Source organism: Leptopilina boulardi, unplaced genomic scaffold (genome assembly GCF_019393585.1).
Source record: "Leptopilina boulardi isolate dan_hultmark-lab unplaced genomic scaffold, ZJU_Lbou_2.1 LbouV2_393, whole genome shotgun sequence".
NCBI classification, from domain to species: Eukaryota; Metazoa; Arthropoda; class Insecta; order Hymenoptera; family Figitidae; genus Leptopilina; species Leptopilina boulardi.
Window position 1 is genome coordinate 1583564 of NW_026137966.1, and position 16768 is coordinate 1600331.

Below are 16768 nucleotides of genomic sequence, written 5' to 3' on the forward strand. Positions count from 1 at the left end.
TGAACATTGTGACAGGATATTCTTTTATTGAAACTTAACACTCAAATTTTGAATAAGGTCGACATTTAGGGTCCTTTCGTTATCGATTCGATCCTGGAGATCTGTGCGAAATGGAACGCATGCGTTTGACGGGACGCCGTAAAACTGCGTGCTTGTCGGGCACATGGCACTCTTGGATCGATCGTTAACGTCAATAGACGTATAAAATTATATTTGAAAATGTAAATTGTATGAGAGTGAGTGTTCATATTGTGTCGACTTAGGAAGATTTACTTGACAAATTATGGAAAATTAATCTATTAGACGTCAATTGTAAGTGGATTTTCTATTATATTGATTAAATCGACTGATTGAACTCGCTCATTTTATTCTTTTGGGTTCTCCCATTTTACCCACCCTGTAATTATATTTCTCTTGCTCTAGTTGAAGGTAAATAACGTAAAATCTAATTATTTTGTATTAAATATTTTTGTCGACCTTCAGTCGACTGGCGCCCGCGGTAATTTTTATTCAATTATTAATTCTTGACCCTTGGCGGCTTTGAACCCGGCTGCGCCAAGTGAGTGTAGATCTTATTTATTTAAATTATATATATTTTATTGAAATAAGAAATCTGCCTGTCTCAATTGGCGCCCAACGTGGGGCCGTTGGGTTAAAATTTTATTTTTTAGTATAAAAATGGTGAAATTTTGGTTTTAAAATTATATGAACTGTGAAATATTATTTTGAAAAGCGAGATATAATGGTAAAATTCTTGTTTTATATTTCGTTTGTAACTTTGTGTTTACGTTCTCTTGTCTACCAGACCTTGTGTATCGACAAGTTGTGTTATTATACAGAAATATTGAAAGAAAACACTACTTTGTCGAAACAAAATTTTATTCAATTTTATAGAAAATGTTGAATATTATAAAAGAAAATGAAATTAATTATCGAAAAAATTTGTTTAATAAGTTGAAAATTTTATAAATTTTATTTAAAAAAAAAGAGATCCAAGAGTCACATTTTATTTTTATCCTATGGTTGTTATGTGTATCTTGCTACCATAATACTTTATGAAATTGATAAGTTTTTTTTTGAATTTTATTTGTTGAATGGTCGATGGTGAACATTACGGTGAATGATTAACGTTTGTTTTCTGTTCGGTCTATTGAATTGTTTTATTATTTGATGTATAGTGGTTATGTGTATCTTGCTACCATAATACCTTATCAAATTGTATTATTATATTGTATGAAATCTACTGTCGGTGTAAACAGGGATGGCTCAAGGCATGTACCGTTACACAAATGTTAAAGATTGTCGACGATGGCTCGACGCATGTTCGCGATAATCGCAGTAGAAACAATTGAAGCTATTATATCGGAAGGTGGATATAACTAAAGCCACCCGGTATAACGGTATATGAATCGTGGATATTGTGTTGACGACGCGACGACTTAGATCTTGCTCTGGTCGCGTGCTCCTAGCAGTTGATACGACAAACATAAATAAAGCTCGTCGTCTTAGATCTTGCTCTGGACGTTGGAGAATATATGTTATTTTATTAAATTTTGTTTATTTCGCATAGATTAGATCTTGCTCTGTCTATCGAATTCTTAATTCAAATTTAATTATTTATTTTGCGCGGATCTAGATCTTGTTCTGTCTAGCGCAGGAAATTATGTCAATTGTTTTTTTTTACAACTTGTTTAAACTTTATTTTCGTCTAGATCCAGATCTTGCTCTGTCTAGCGATCATTTTGATTTAATGACTTAAAATTTATTTTGTAAAATGTTTAAATTTTTATTAATTATTGATTGACATTAAATAACAAATAAAAGTAATTTTTTTTAAATAGTGGAATCGGTTGGCTAAGAGATTGCTCTACTTTCCGGTTTGACTGTGTTATTAAATTTTCTTTTGAAATTGTGTGATCAGCCTCTTATATATTAAATTAATTTTTTATGTTTTTTTTACTTTTTTTAGACGTTAATTTAGTTGAGAATAATTTAGTCTATTTTGCATACCTTGAATTTGGACTAGCAAGGCGTTTGATTACATAAATTGAAGTTAGAATTTTATTATTTATTATTATTTTTTTTTGTAAACAATCTAATAGTTTTTTTTTATAAAGTCAATGCTTTTCTCTTCTTTGCGAGGAAACCCAGACAGATTACATATCGCGATGGATAATCGTTTGGGAAGAAATGTCGTGATTTTTCAGAGGAGAATTGAATCTTCTCTCGAAAACCGAATTGTGTCCTCCAGAGTAGGAATAGGGGGGGGTCGTCACATCCCTACATATACTAATCATCGGCTAATAGTATGGAATGAAAGCATAGGGAAAATAAGGAGAAAACTTCTTATTTTAGAAATTATATCAACCGGTGTCGACGAAGAGTCCGAAAGGGGAGGAAATAAATGTTATTTTTCAGATACTAATGTAAAAAGTATTTTACCCTTTTCCACTAATTTTTTGAAAATAGTAAACCTGGTCCCATTTTTGACGGAATCAAAAAAAAAAAAACAGTTCGCGAGTCGACAATCCGAAAGGGGAGAGGTTCTCGATCATACTTTTCAAAGTGAGGATAAAACAAGTAACAAAAGAGAACTTGTCGAGTCGCGAATTAAACTGAACCAGTATTCGTGCATAGGTGTTCAGATAACAGAATGTCAAAAATTGGAAAAACTAACAAATAAAAGTTGTAAGAGAAAAACGCAGGTTTATTATCGAGCGAAACATTTTAATTGGACTAGTCGATCGGTAATCTTTGAGGGATCAAAATTAAAATTTTCCCACTTTTTAGTCGACAAAATGCGGAAGTTAAAGTATTTCTTGAATAAAAATTTAGCGTTTATAGACGAAGAGTTGGCATGTGACATAAAATTAGTCACACCTTATCTATATAATCTTCCACGACGCGGAACGATTTTAAAGAAATATAGGAAGCTTTTTCCTATACGCATTAAGTTGAATGGAATCACGGCAGTTTTCTTGATGCTATTGTTCATTGGGGTTGTTTCGATAAGGGTAAAATCATCCTAGATGACATAACGATTAAGTTTTAATCCCTTGCTTATTCTTAAGTCGATTTGGGTAATGATTATTGCATTTTGAAAAACAAGACCTTATGACCTTGAGTAGTTAGAGGATAAGAGAGGACTGTCGGTTTTGTTTTGGCTTTGACTATTAAAGGGACAATCAATCGTTCCATTTTTTTTGATAATGATCTTTCTTGGTTTTTTTTAATATCCCTAAAAAAAAAAAAAAAAAAATTTTATTTTGTAATATTTTGTTTTCCTTGAAATAGGAGAAGAAAGGGGTGATTGACGAAATTTTGACTATTATTAGCTCATGTTGAATAACTTTAAGAAGCGTCTTGCTGGTGCGAATGTAAGAGAATTAAATTTAATTAAATTGGAGACTAAAATAAATGGAGGCTTATCCCTCAGTAATAGTTGAACAATATAAAATTTGATTTTTTTTTGCGTTTATCAATTGAAAAGTGTCCCTGGTTATCGACAGTGGAGTTCATAACAATGTCTCAAAAATTGTTACTGATATATTGTTTTATTTGATTAGAAGGGTTGTTATGTCAAAGTCGTCGAATGTTGTAAAGTTGTTTCAGATATCATCAATTGATAACATCGGATTATACAGTGCCTTGGATGAAGAGTTTAACACTGTTCCGGATGAGTTCGACATTTATTTGGAGAGGCTGAATCTTACCGATGAAAAATCATTGGGAGTTTTGACATCTTCGGAACTGTTGAACATGCCTGCGCATTGTATCCTTAGATCACGAGATGGTCAGTTGTCTGATCTTGTTGGCGGTACATGACGGAAATTGTTTCGCGGTATTGACTATAGTTATCAGGGCCATCGATGCCAATTGCGAAACTCACTCATGTAAAATTTAAAAACAAGGTCGTCTTACTTTTCTGAATTGTTTGGAATCATCTAGATCTAATTTGAATGTTTTACCAAATTCTTGGACGGATGCTGGAAGTCCAGCAATAAAGATAATTATTATTCGAATCAAGTGGTATCTGAAAGCATATCAACATCTTAAGCAGTTATCAAGTAGACTAACTTGAATCTTCAAGTGACGACAGTATCCAATTGCAAGAAGTTATGGTGCAAAGGAGTTCTAAAGTTCTGATTTATTGTTTTTGGAATTTCATTCACTTCACCTGGTGAATAATAAACGGACTATCAACCTTGCCCAAGTTACATCTTATACCGTGGAAAATTTGTCGACTGTCTCAGCTGCTTGACTTCGCTTATTGACTTTTCAAGAAAGACTATTACACTTTCAACACATAAAGGATTTGAAGAATTAAAATGACAACGAAAAGATTATTCCTGATAAAGTTAAGAATTATCAATTCTCGTGAATTGAGGAATGACCTTGTTGGCTTGTTGTAATTGATGAGCAAGCTGATCTCAATTTTAAGTTCCTGCGTATGTATCTGGGGAGAGATGCAGGAGGGCTGTTCTGATGTTCTTGATTTCTTTTGTCAACTATTTTCGAATTTATGAAAGGAAAAATTGACAACGACTTGATCATTCCATCAACATATGCTACAACGTCAGGAAAGATTTTGAGAAGATTCTACAGGTCAATTTTATTAATTATTGTTTTGTATTTTTCAACGTGAAGTTTAGTTTTATTGTGTAGGTAGTTAACTATTTTAATGAAACTCAAATTTCACCATTGTTTTGAGCGCTGTTAACATCTTTGATTTGATTAATGTGGTAATTGAAGGTCTACCTTATTTATTTTTTTTGACATTACTTATGACTTTTATGTTACAGAAAACTGAGTGTTAATACTCTCTCCAAGGAAATTCTGATTGTTTTAATTTTTTTTATTTTTCTAAATTTATGTTTCAGTCTCAAAATTTTCGTTTATAGCGTTTCGTCTGAAAGGGGAGAGTGTGACAGGATATTCTTTTATTGAAACTTAACACTCAAATTTTGAATAAGGTCGACATTTAGGGTCCTTTCGTTATCGATTCGATCCTGGAGATCTGTGCGAAATGGAACGCATGCGTTTGACGGGACGCCGTAAAACTGCGTGCTTGTCGGGCACATGGCACTCTTGGATCGATCGTTAACGTCAATAGACGTATAAAATTATATTTGAAAATGTAAATTGTATGAGAGTGAGTGTTCATATTGTGTCGACTTAGGAAGATTTACTTGACAAATTATGGAAAATTAATCTATTAGACGTCAATTGTAAGTGGATTTTCTATTATATTGATTAAATCGACTGATTGAACTCGCTCATTTTATTCTTTTGGGTTCTCCCATTTTACCCACCCTGTAATTATATTTCTCTTGCTCTAGTTGAAGGTAAATAACGTAAAATCTAATTATTTTGTATTAAATATTTTTGTCGACCTTCAGTCGACTGGCGCCCGCGGTAATTTTTATTCAATTATTAATTCTTGACCCTTGGCGGCTTTGAACCCGGCTGCGCCAAGTGAGTGTAGATCTTATTTATTTAAATTATATATATTTTATTGAAATAAGAAATCTGCCTGTCTCAACATGAATAGTTGTAAAATTTTTTTTTTTAATAAAATTTAAGATTTTGATAATTTTCAACCACTAAGATTCGTAACTCATGCATGCTAAATACTATTGCGCAGCTGTAAAGGTTAAAGTAAACTATTGCGCAGCCTTTGAAGTTTAATTTTTAGTAAAGAAAAACATGAATTAACATGTGCAAGAACATGGACGTGTTCATGTACAAGTACTTATACATGAAATTGTACAAGATCATGTACATTTTCTTGTACAAGATCTCACAAATGAACTTGTTCCAAATTCGTATGCATTTTCCTGTACAGGATCTGGTCAGAACTTGTACAAGTTCAGTTGCTGATCCTGTACAGGAAATTGTACAAGATCTTGTACAGGGATTTTCAGTAGGGTGAACAGGATCAAACATGATGAATAATTTTTTGACACCTATTTCAATTTCCGTTTCAGATTCTACCAAATATTAATGTAATAATAAAAGAGATTAAAATAAACATTAAAATATTTTTTAATTAAGATTAATTAATTATAAGTATGGAATGAACCTTTTAGCACGTTGTTCTTCAAACATTCCACTTCATACTGGGCCCTCAATTCCTTTACAGCTCTTGTATTAGAGGAACCTTGATCACAAATGCCAAGTATCAAATTTAATCTCGTCTCAGTAATTGCTTTAACATTCTCTTTAATGCATTCTGATAATTGTTGCCATGTTGTTCCATTGTGACAAAAATAATGGGATAATGGCATCTTCAAACCACTTTGCAAACCTTGTATTAAAAAAGCTAATACGTGGTTTGCAATTTTGCTGGTCCTTCGATTGCCGAAATCTTCAAATCCTATTATTTTGTCCTCTTTGGAATCATAGTACACATTAGGTTGAATGCTAAACTCGTCCCACATCACCTCGCAAACTTTTTCCTTTTTGTCTGTCATCTCCTGCACAGTGTTTTGTATAAGATTGACGACATTTTTATTAATTCCTGGTCTTAGACGAACACCTCTTTCATGTCGTCGTAAAGTCCTTGCAGATGGAAGAGTAATTAGTGAGCTTAAGAAAAGATAACCCTTTCTTGATTTCTTTAATAAAGTTAATGCAACAGTTTTTTGGTTTTCCGTAAATCGGTGCCTGTGTGTTAGCTTTTCAGCATTATTTGTTTGCATTAAAATAAAATCCTTTTGAATTTCCGTTAAATTATCTATGGAAAAAGATAAACTGCTGCTTTCTGATTTTAAACGTTCTCTACACCTGAAATTTATAAATGAAATGTGTGAAATCAAAAGTTATTTTTAAAACTACACTCCAAAAAAAGAAAAATATTTACTTTAAATTTGCTCAACGAAGATTTGAGAAAGAGAAATGATTAATTTGCAACTATTAAGAATTTAAATTATTATAAAATAAATTAATTACTTAAAGTAATATAAATCAAGAAAGAGAAATAATTAATTTGCAACTGTCAACAATTTAAATTGTTATGAAATAAATAAATTAATTACTGAAAGTAATATAAATCAATAGAAATCAAGAAAGAGAAATAATTAATTTGCAACTATGAAGAATTTAAATTATTATTATAAAATAAATAAATAAATTACTGAAATCATTAAACAAAAAAAATTTAATTTAAAAACAATTATTTTACGTTTGAAATTAAAGTTTCTATTTTTCTATTTCACAATAATTGAAATAAAATTTATTATAAGACAATAAATATTTATTTACCTTTCTAGGTTGGCTTTAGTCTTGTAATGAACTCTAAGAATCTTCTTTGCACTAGCGTAAATCGATTTAGCAACAGGAGTTAGTAGGACTTTCCTCGGTTTCACGTTAAAAAGTCGTTTTCGTGCTTTGACTTTTACACAAGAAACGTTACTATGGTTTTGACGTGTTGAAGGTGTACATAATATGTCGTTATATTTGGTACTTCAGTTTCTTTAGTATTATTCATCATTGGTGTAGATGTAAACAACGATGACATATTATTAGTTATCGTGGACAAGAATGCCGTGGATCTTACTTCCATTAAATCGGTGGATGAAATTGATGAGGATAAAGAAGGAGAATTTAAAATTGAATTCTTTAATTCTACAGTTTGATGGCTTGATGAGACCTGCGAATCGATGGTATAAGTCTGCAAATCTGTTTCCATAATTACTTCTCAGAGTATTCTGGTGAAGAATTTCGCAATGAGAGAGTAGGAACTGCATTCTTTTTTAACATTAATCGAGAATGGTTAATGTCAACATATGCTGTGTCCTCAAAATGTTGTCGGCATACAACATATTTTTTTTAATAATCTCCTCATAATCCACAGTTTTTAGAGCTGGATTATTGATTGCATAAAACCACTTTAAACAAATGATTTTTTCTGATGGAATTTGATGACTTTTTAATTTTCCCTTTGAATTCCCTGGCGGATTCGATTTGCGTAATGTCTACTTAACTAAGCGGACTTTAGGTAGACATTAGGTAGACATGTAAAAAAACGTATAAAAAAGCTATTAATCGACATATTATGATAAAAAAAGTTGATAAAAGGGTAAATGAATGTTTATAGAGTAAATTCGTACAAAATTTGTAATTAATAAAGCAATAAATAATTAATAATGAATGGAAATGTGCGCGAGGTACCTGATCAGTTCAGCTGTACAATTATTTTCGTGCTATTTTCATGAAATAATATAAATTAACGGCAAAAACAATTGATATTTATAAAAGAGTGTAAAATTAATTTAATTTGAGTGTTTGCAATACGAATTATTAAATAATAATTAAGTTTTTATCAAATGTGAATAGTGTTGTGAAAACCTGTGAAAACTAATGAGTTACTACATTACCGATCGCATATGATAATAAAAAGTTCTCGATGAGTGTAACAAAAAAGCTGCAATCATGTCCGTAATTTTGGACGAGAAACAATTATGAAATCAATAATTATTTGTATAACTTTATTCTGCATTTTAAAATTCACTTTTTATTTTCTTTCAAAGCAAAAGCTTGGAAGAAAACATGCTCGCACTGTATTGTAAAAACTGGTGGCGCCATCTCTCATATGCGATCGGTAATGTAGTAACTCATTAGTTTTCACAGGTTTTCACAACACTATTCACATTTGATAAAAACTTAATTATTATTTAATAATTCGTATTGCAAACAAAAAAAAGCTGCAATCATGTCCGTAATTTTGGACGAGAAACAATTATGAAATCAATAATTATTTGTATAACTTTATTCTGCATTTTAAAATTCACTTTTTATTTTCTTTCAAAGCAAAAGCTTGGAAGAAAACATGCTCGCACTGTATTGTAAAAACTGGTGGCGCCATCTCTCATATGCGATCGGTAATGTAGTAACTCATTAGTTTTCACAGGTTTTCACAACACTATTCACATTTGATAAAAACTTAATTATTATTTAATAATTCGTATTAAATCAATTTTACAGTTTTTTATAAATATCAATTGTTTTTGCAGTTAATTTATATTCTTTTCATGAAAATAGCACGAAAATAATTGTACAGCTGAACTGATCAGGTACCTCGCGCACATTTCCATTCATTATTAATTATTTATTGCTTTATTAATTACAAATTTTGTACGAATTTACTCTATAAACATTCATTTACCCTTTTATCAACTTTTTTTTATCATAATATGTCGATTAATAGCTTTTTTATACGTTTTTTTACATGTCTACCTAATGTCTACCTAAAGTCCGCTTAGTTAAGTAGACATTACGCAAATCGAATCCGCCAGGGTTGCAATTCAGCACAATGCACTTTTACCCCATTATTTCAAAAAAATTAGAAAACTAAAATATATAAAAAATAATTGTTTAATCACTTGATTATTTTTAGATATAATATCAATTTCACTTACCACACTACAATTTCATTGATTATAAGGTACTAATCACTATAATGATAAATCACTAAATAAATAAGTTTCACGAAAATAAACAAAGACCGAGGGGCTATTCACTGAAATCCAAAAGATCCAGGGACGACGTACCCTTTTTTTGTCAATTGTCATCTTTGGTCGTCCCAGGCCGTCTCTTGGATCTCGCATTGATCGCATTGTTTTGTTAATTCGACTATTGGCTTCTCGACTTATAAATATAAACACAATTATAATAACTTTTGAAACAGTTAAATATTTATTTTATTAAAATTTTTTAGGGAAAAACAAAGTTAATTGCAAGTAGGTTATTTAAATTAAATTTAATTAACATTAAATTCTTTATTTTTTAAGGTTACTTCCGAGGTTACTGATATGAAATATTTTTTAATTAAAAATTAAAAAAATGGCACAAAATGATTTAAGAGGCATACGATTCCTAAGTTTTTTATCATTTATTATATTATAATAATAATTAATAATTATAATAAACAAATAATTTTTCAGTTTTATTATGTTCATTCAAAATTTCAAATAAATAGTTTAATTAACATAATTTATTGATAAAGTAAAAAATATACCAATAGTTTAAAATTTCCCCATTAACTATAATTATATTAATTTCGAGTTAATTTATATTAGTAAAAAAAGCAAGTATTAAATAACATGGTAATTAAATAATTCATTTTATAATTAATACTTTGAAGTGAATTTAATGTAATAAACAATAAACTAAATAAATAATCAATTGAAATAAAATCAAGATTACATTTAAATTACAGTGAAAATTAAAAATAAATTTAATTTAATAAATAAAATTCGAACATTTATTCAAAAAAACAATGAATGCATTCGTTTGTTTTCTCTGGGAGGATTTTGCGATTTGCCTTGACGTTAGTTGCGATTTTTCGTCGTCTCTTGTGATCACTACTGGTCCTCTTTTGGGATCTCTGCAGTGGGATTACTATTGGCGATTCAAACAGCTACACTAGCGCCACAGTTGAACTAACTTAGGCGTGACTCGCTCTAAAGCAGTCTCTGTTGTGACAGTTTATTTCAAATTATTTAATTATTCTGATATTTTTATTGCGTTTGTAAAATAATTTTTAAGCGTTAAATAAAAAAAAATAATTTAAAACACATGGAGTGCTACAGAGCGAGTCACGCCTAAATTAGTTCAACTGTGGCGCTAGTGTAGCTGTTTGAATCGCCAATTAGCGCTAGTCGCTATGTAGCGCTTTTTGTTATTTAGAATTGAAAACTTACATATTTTTAGTGAAATTTGTTCCAAATCATGACCAAAATAAAATACCGTTGACAGTTTCTTTAAAACTTAAACTACAAGATGGTAATTTAGAAGACAATATAAACATAACCCCTCTAGATAAGGACATTGACATAGAATTCATGTCAATTTCCTAAAATATTTTATCTACGTAGCAAACAAATACAACATGAAGGTGGAATCAATTCTCTAACTTCATGTTTGCCAACTTTTAGTTTCAAATAAAATAATTAACTATAGTGACGAAATAAATTATACTTTAATTTAATTTAAAAATAATTTATAAAGGAAATAAATTTTTTTAATTTAATTTAATAAATAAAAATTAAGAAAATTAATCTTATTGCAAGAATTAAAAATAATAATTGCATGAGGTTTTAAATTAGGATATTCTTTACAAGCCTAAATTTAAAATTTGATAAATTTTTTAATTAAATTGATTTAAATTTTCATTTCTTGAAAAACTCTTTAACTTACACAAAATGCCCTATACATTTTTTTAGTGAAACCTTGCGTAAGAACAAAAATTCTATTTCCGAGGTTATATCTTCAAAATTTTTTTAATTAATTTTTTTTTCCCATTTTAGACAATGTCTAATAGAAACTTTAAATCCTATGAAAAAGATAATAAATATAAATGCAATAAATATTTAATTATTAATATAAAAAAGAAAAGTAAATAGTTTATTATTATTGGATAAAGTTGAATTATTTTCTTGATTTTTTGTAAGAATAGAAATTTGTAAAATAAATGTTTTCTTTATTTCTTTATTATTATTATGTTTTATTTGTTTATAATTATTAATTATAAAAAAATGTAAGGTTAAAATTTAGAAATAAAAGTGTTAATATAATAATATTAATAATTATCGTTGCCTCAAATTGCTTTTTTATAACTTTTGAGATTTGAAGTGTTACACTTGAAAAATTTGTCAGGCTTTTAGAAATTTCTTTTAATTGCTTCATTTCTTCATCGTAGAAAATCCTTATGAATTTGACACATTCTTGATTCTAAAAAAATACACAGAAAAACAATTGTACCAACCTAAATCCATCAAAATGATAGAATTTTTTTTAGTCACCCGATAGCAAGAAAATTTTTTAAAGTGAATGTAGCTTTGAATCGCTACGTAGCGAAATCTTCGTAGCGCTATCGCTATTTGTAATCCCACTCCTGGTCGTCTGTTTTGATTTCTTGTCATCTAATTGTCACTGGATCTCTTGGATCTCAGTGAATAGCCCCTCGACAAAGACAATTACAAGTTTCTAATATTCATATTTACTTAAATTATAATGATCTTATATATGACATTAAAAGGATATATTAAACGGTTCTTGTTTTTAATAAATTTTAAATATCTTTATTTTTCTTCGTTGTTGCTTTTTTTATTTAACTATTAAAAAAATATATTTCATTTTATTTATTAAAATGAAAAATATTAAAATATTATATTTCATTTTATTTACTAAAATATACTTCATATATTACTTTTTTTTAATTGAATTAAAATAGAAATATAATCAATCATTTTAACAGAAAATATATTTTTTTTCTTTGCCATCATAAAAATGATTCATGCATTTAAAAATATTTTAAAAAAACAATAATTATCATGGAAATAAAAATATATAATTTAAATTTGACGCATTCGCATAACCATAAATTCGTTTCGCTTCTATGGTGGTGACATCTGCACCTTTTACCTGAAACTAAACTTATAGTCTCCCATTTTTCAGTGGAACTGCCTCATAAGTGATTAGAACTTACTCTAGTTGAGTGGAGATCTACGTCTCCACTCTAAAGGCCTAAGCAGAATAGCTTCGCGAAAGACGTTCGCGAACGTGAAACATGAGTTAGAAAAAGACAGAGATATATTCGTATCCTTTTCTATTTCATGCATCTCGTTCGCGAACGACTTTTGCGAACTAATTGTGCGTTGGCCTTAAGTTCTTAAAAGTCTTTTTTGCGCATGTCTCACTATAGTGTAAAGTATCTGTGAGACTATGCACTACATTGCACTTCACTAGGTACCTTTGAAGGCCTTTCTCCAATAGGAACCTAAACTTTTGCGTTGCGTGACTGACGCGTTGATTTTAGCATTGGTTGCCAATAGCAACCGACGCAATGCATACGCAACGCAAGAGTTTAGGATCCTATTGGAGAAAGGCCTTCAAGAAGACTAGAACCAGGAGGGGAAACTCCGTTGTAAAGATGCGGCGCGACAAACAAGCCACTAGAAGGCGTGGCTTATCGTTCGTGCTTTGCTATTCAGACGAATTTCAGTGTTCTGCGCATACTTTCTTGACACTGATATTTGAAATGTAGCAGACGCTGTTTTTAAGTTTCTGTTTATGCGGTTATGGCAAATGGTTTACCCATAAATATTTTGATGCGATTATATTTAATTAATTACACAGGCCTACAAAATTTTGGATTTTGTCAGACCCAGAAACCGGAATAGTCATTTTCGATGTGATTTGTCACGCTGAATCCAAAAATGACAAGGAAATTACTCTATCACGTCAGCATTTTGAGATATTCTAACCTAAAAGCGTGAAAAATGAAGTTTTTGGTAATATTTGACACTCTATAAAATCAACAAAAAATTTTTTTAATCATTGGTCCAAATTTCAAAAGAAAGTATTATATTTCCCCTTTCAAAATTTTCTTGGCTTGATCTGATCCAATTTTTTTTCTCTGAGATACAGCCATTTTCGTTTTACATTGCATGAATTAAATCCCTTTAAAAAAGAAAAATAAATTGCAAAGTACTGATATCACTGAAACTTATTTCTCGGGGATTTTTGAGGTCGCTAATTACGAATCTGACGTCAGATTTTTGAATTTCAAAATGTCGGATCCCATATTGCGGACAATTTTTAAAAAATTTACCGAATTCGCTTGTCATTCATTACTTGGAGGTTTTTAGGGTCGCTGATTACGAATTAAATGTCATATTTTTGAATCTGATATCACATTCGTAATTAGCGATTTTAAAACCCCCTGAGTAACAACTTTTAGTGCCATGAGTACTTCGCAATTTATTTTTCTTTTTTAAAGGGATTTAATTTATGCAATGTAAAACGAAAATGGCTGTATCTCAGAGAAAAAAAATTGGATCAGATCAAGCCAAGAAAATTTTGAAAGGGGAAATATAATACTTTCTTTTGAAATTTGGACCAATGATTAAAAAAATTTTTTGTTGATTTTATAGAGTGTCAAATATTACCAAAAACTTCATTTTTCACGCTTTAGGTTAGAATATCTCAAAATGCTGCGACGTGATAGAGTAATTTCCTTGTCATTTTTGGATTCAGCGTGACAAATCACATCGAAAATGACTATTCCGGTTTCTGGGTCTGACAAAATCCAAAATTTTGTAGGCCTGTGTTATATTTAATTTACCTAACCAAGCAGACGCAAACATTTGCAGCTGCTTGCTACGAAATTTCCCCTTCAAAACCTACAAGGTTAGTATGCGCAGAATTCGTAAATTCGTTCTATTAGCAGTACACGAACTTAAACGACACGCCCACCGTGTGCACGTTTACCATGCCACTACTCACTGCGGTAAAGCGTGGAAGTTTCACCTCCTGGTTCTAGTCTTCTTGGTACCTTTATACCATATTCTACACTGTACACAGTACTATATCTATTCGTACATAGTACTTCTTTATTCTATATACATATCAGAGTTGCCAGATTGGGCTATAAACCTCGTTTTAGGCTATCTTTTGAGCCTCTGTCGCGGCCTAAATTTCATTTTCGCTACAAGTAAAGATTGGACTATATATTAAGTATGTAACGGCACTTTTGTGCTTTGCAACGGTGGAATGTTGGTTTTTATAAAAACACAATGAAAAATAAAATTGTATTGTGCTGAACAACTATTTAAATGAGAAAAATCTGTTGGCGCCGTACCGTGGTAGTAATTTATATTAATTCGTATGTTTTACCCTGTCGGTATTTATATCACTACATGCCCTTTGCTTCGTTACACGAATGTCAAAGGTGCAATAGCACACTCGTATTTCTGTACTTATTTGGTAGTTGTTTGAAAGATTTATTTTATTGAGCGCGAAAGTTTAATTTTCTAAGAGACATGGGAAAGTGGGGAAAATATTTGAAACACTATAATTCGAGATGGAAATCTGAACCGGAACTGAAAAGTAAGTATACATAAAATCTACAACTTAACCTACAAATTCGAGAGAGCTTTTTGTTTTTTCAATAAATAATGTTTTGAAAATTAATTTTAAGTGCTTAGTTTATTAAAAGAATAAAAAGATTGACTTCTTAGATTGGCTTATTCCTTCCTCTGAGACTGATGTGATAGACGGAAAGGCGGAAGCATTTTGCAAATTATGCAAATGTCACATACGTGCCCATCATAGCGATTTAATTGCAGACTCAAAACGCATAAAACATAAGGAAAATGAAAAAGCCTTAAACAGATCACAACGAAAAATCCTACGTGATTATGGTAATTATTAATTACTTTAGATTTTTTCAATTAAAAAACATTTTTTTATTGTCCGGAAAAAATAGAATTTCATTTTTGATGGCCATTTTAAACTTCTTTCATTATAGTAACTTTATCACCTTTGATAATTTTTAAAATACGTATTACCATTTTCATGTTTCTTAGATGTTGTTATTCAAGACGATGACAAGATTGTAGAAATTAAACTCTCTGTGTTCATGGCAATGCATTGTTCCATACGTGGTGTTGATCACCTAGGAGAAATGTTGAAAATTTTAGGAAAAGGATCTCATCCCGAAAATATTAGGCTTCATCGAACAAAATGTTCATCGTTAATAGCTAATGTCATTGCACCAGTGCAACTGCAAGAGCTTCTCACGGATATCGGAGATCGTTCATATGCACTCATAGTCGATGAATCGACGGTGTTTCAGTGACAAAATTTATGGGTTTATGCGTTCGTTACTTCAGTTTGAAGCATAAACAGATGGTAACCGATTTTTTTAGAATTATCAAGGTTGTCAGTTGTACTGAAGAAAATCTAGCTAAGGATCTTAAAACTTATCTTTCCTCGATTGGATTGCCTTTTTCTCAATTACATGCTATTGGCACTGATAGTGCTAGCAATATGTGTAATACCTTTTATGCTCATTTGAAAAATGAGCTTCCTCATTTGCAATTGGTTAGATGCGTTTGTCACAGTCTTGACAATTGTGCAAAGTTCGCCTACAAAACTGTTCCTTATCACCTTGATTTTATTCTCACGGAAACCTACAACTGGTTTGCTCTCAGTGCGAAACGACAAGGAGAATACACCCTATTGAAAAAAAACACGTATAATTGTACGTATAATAATACGTATTATTATACGTATAATTATACGTATAATTATACGCATAATTATACGTACAATTATACGTATTATTATACGTATTATTATACGTATAATTATACGTATAATAAGACATACGAATTTGAAACAAGAATTATACGTATAATTATACGTATAATAATACGTATAATTATACGTATAATAATACGTATAATTAATTATACGTATAATAATACGTATAATTATACGTATAATAATACGTATAATTAATTATACGTATAATAATACGTATAATAATACGTATAATAATACGTATAATTATACGTATTATTATACGTATAATTATAATTCTATTAAAAATAGAATAATAGAATAGAATAATAATAGAATAATTAGTAGCAAAATTGCGCTGAAAATTTTTAGAAATTTTAAAATGCAAATTAAATTTCACGAAAAAAAATATCGTCTAATGTCAATTCAAGCAGTCACCCATCCAAGTACTAACCGCGTCCAACGTTGCTTAACTTCCGTGATCTGATGAGAACTTGTTCCTTCGCCTTGGTGTTTCCGCTGTCTTGTCTTGATTAATAACTTTGTCGTATAAGTATCACTAAAAGTGAGGTGCGATACAATACTTATACGACAAAGTTATTAATCAAGACAAGACAGCGGAAACACCAAGGCGAAAGAACAAGTTCTCATCAGATCACGGAAGTTAAGCAACGTTGGA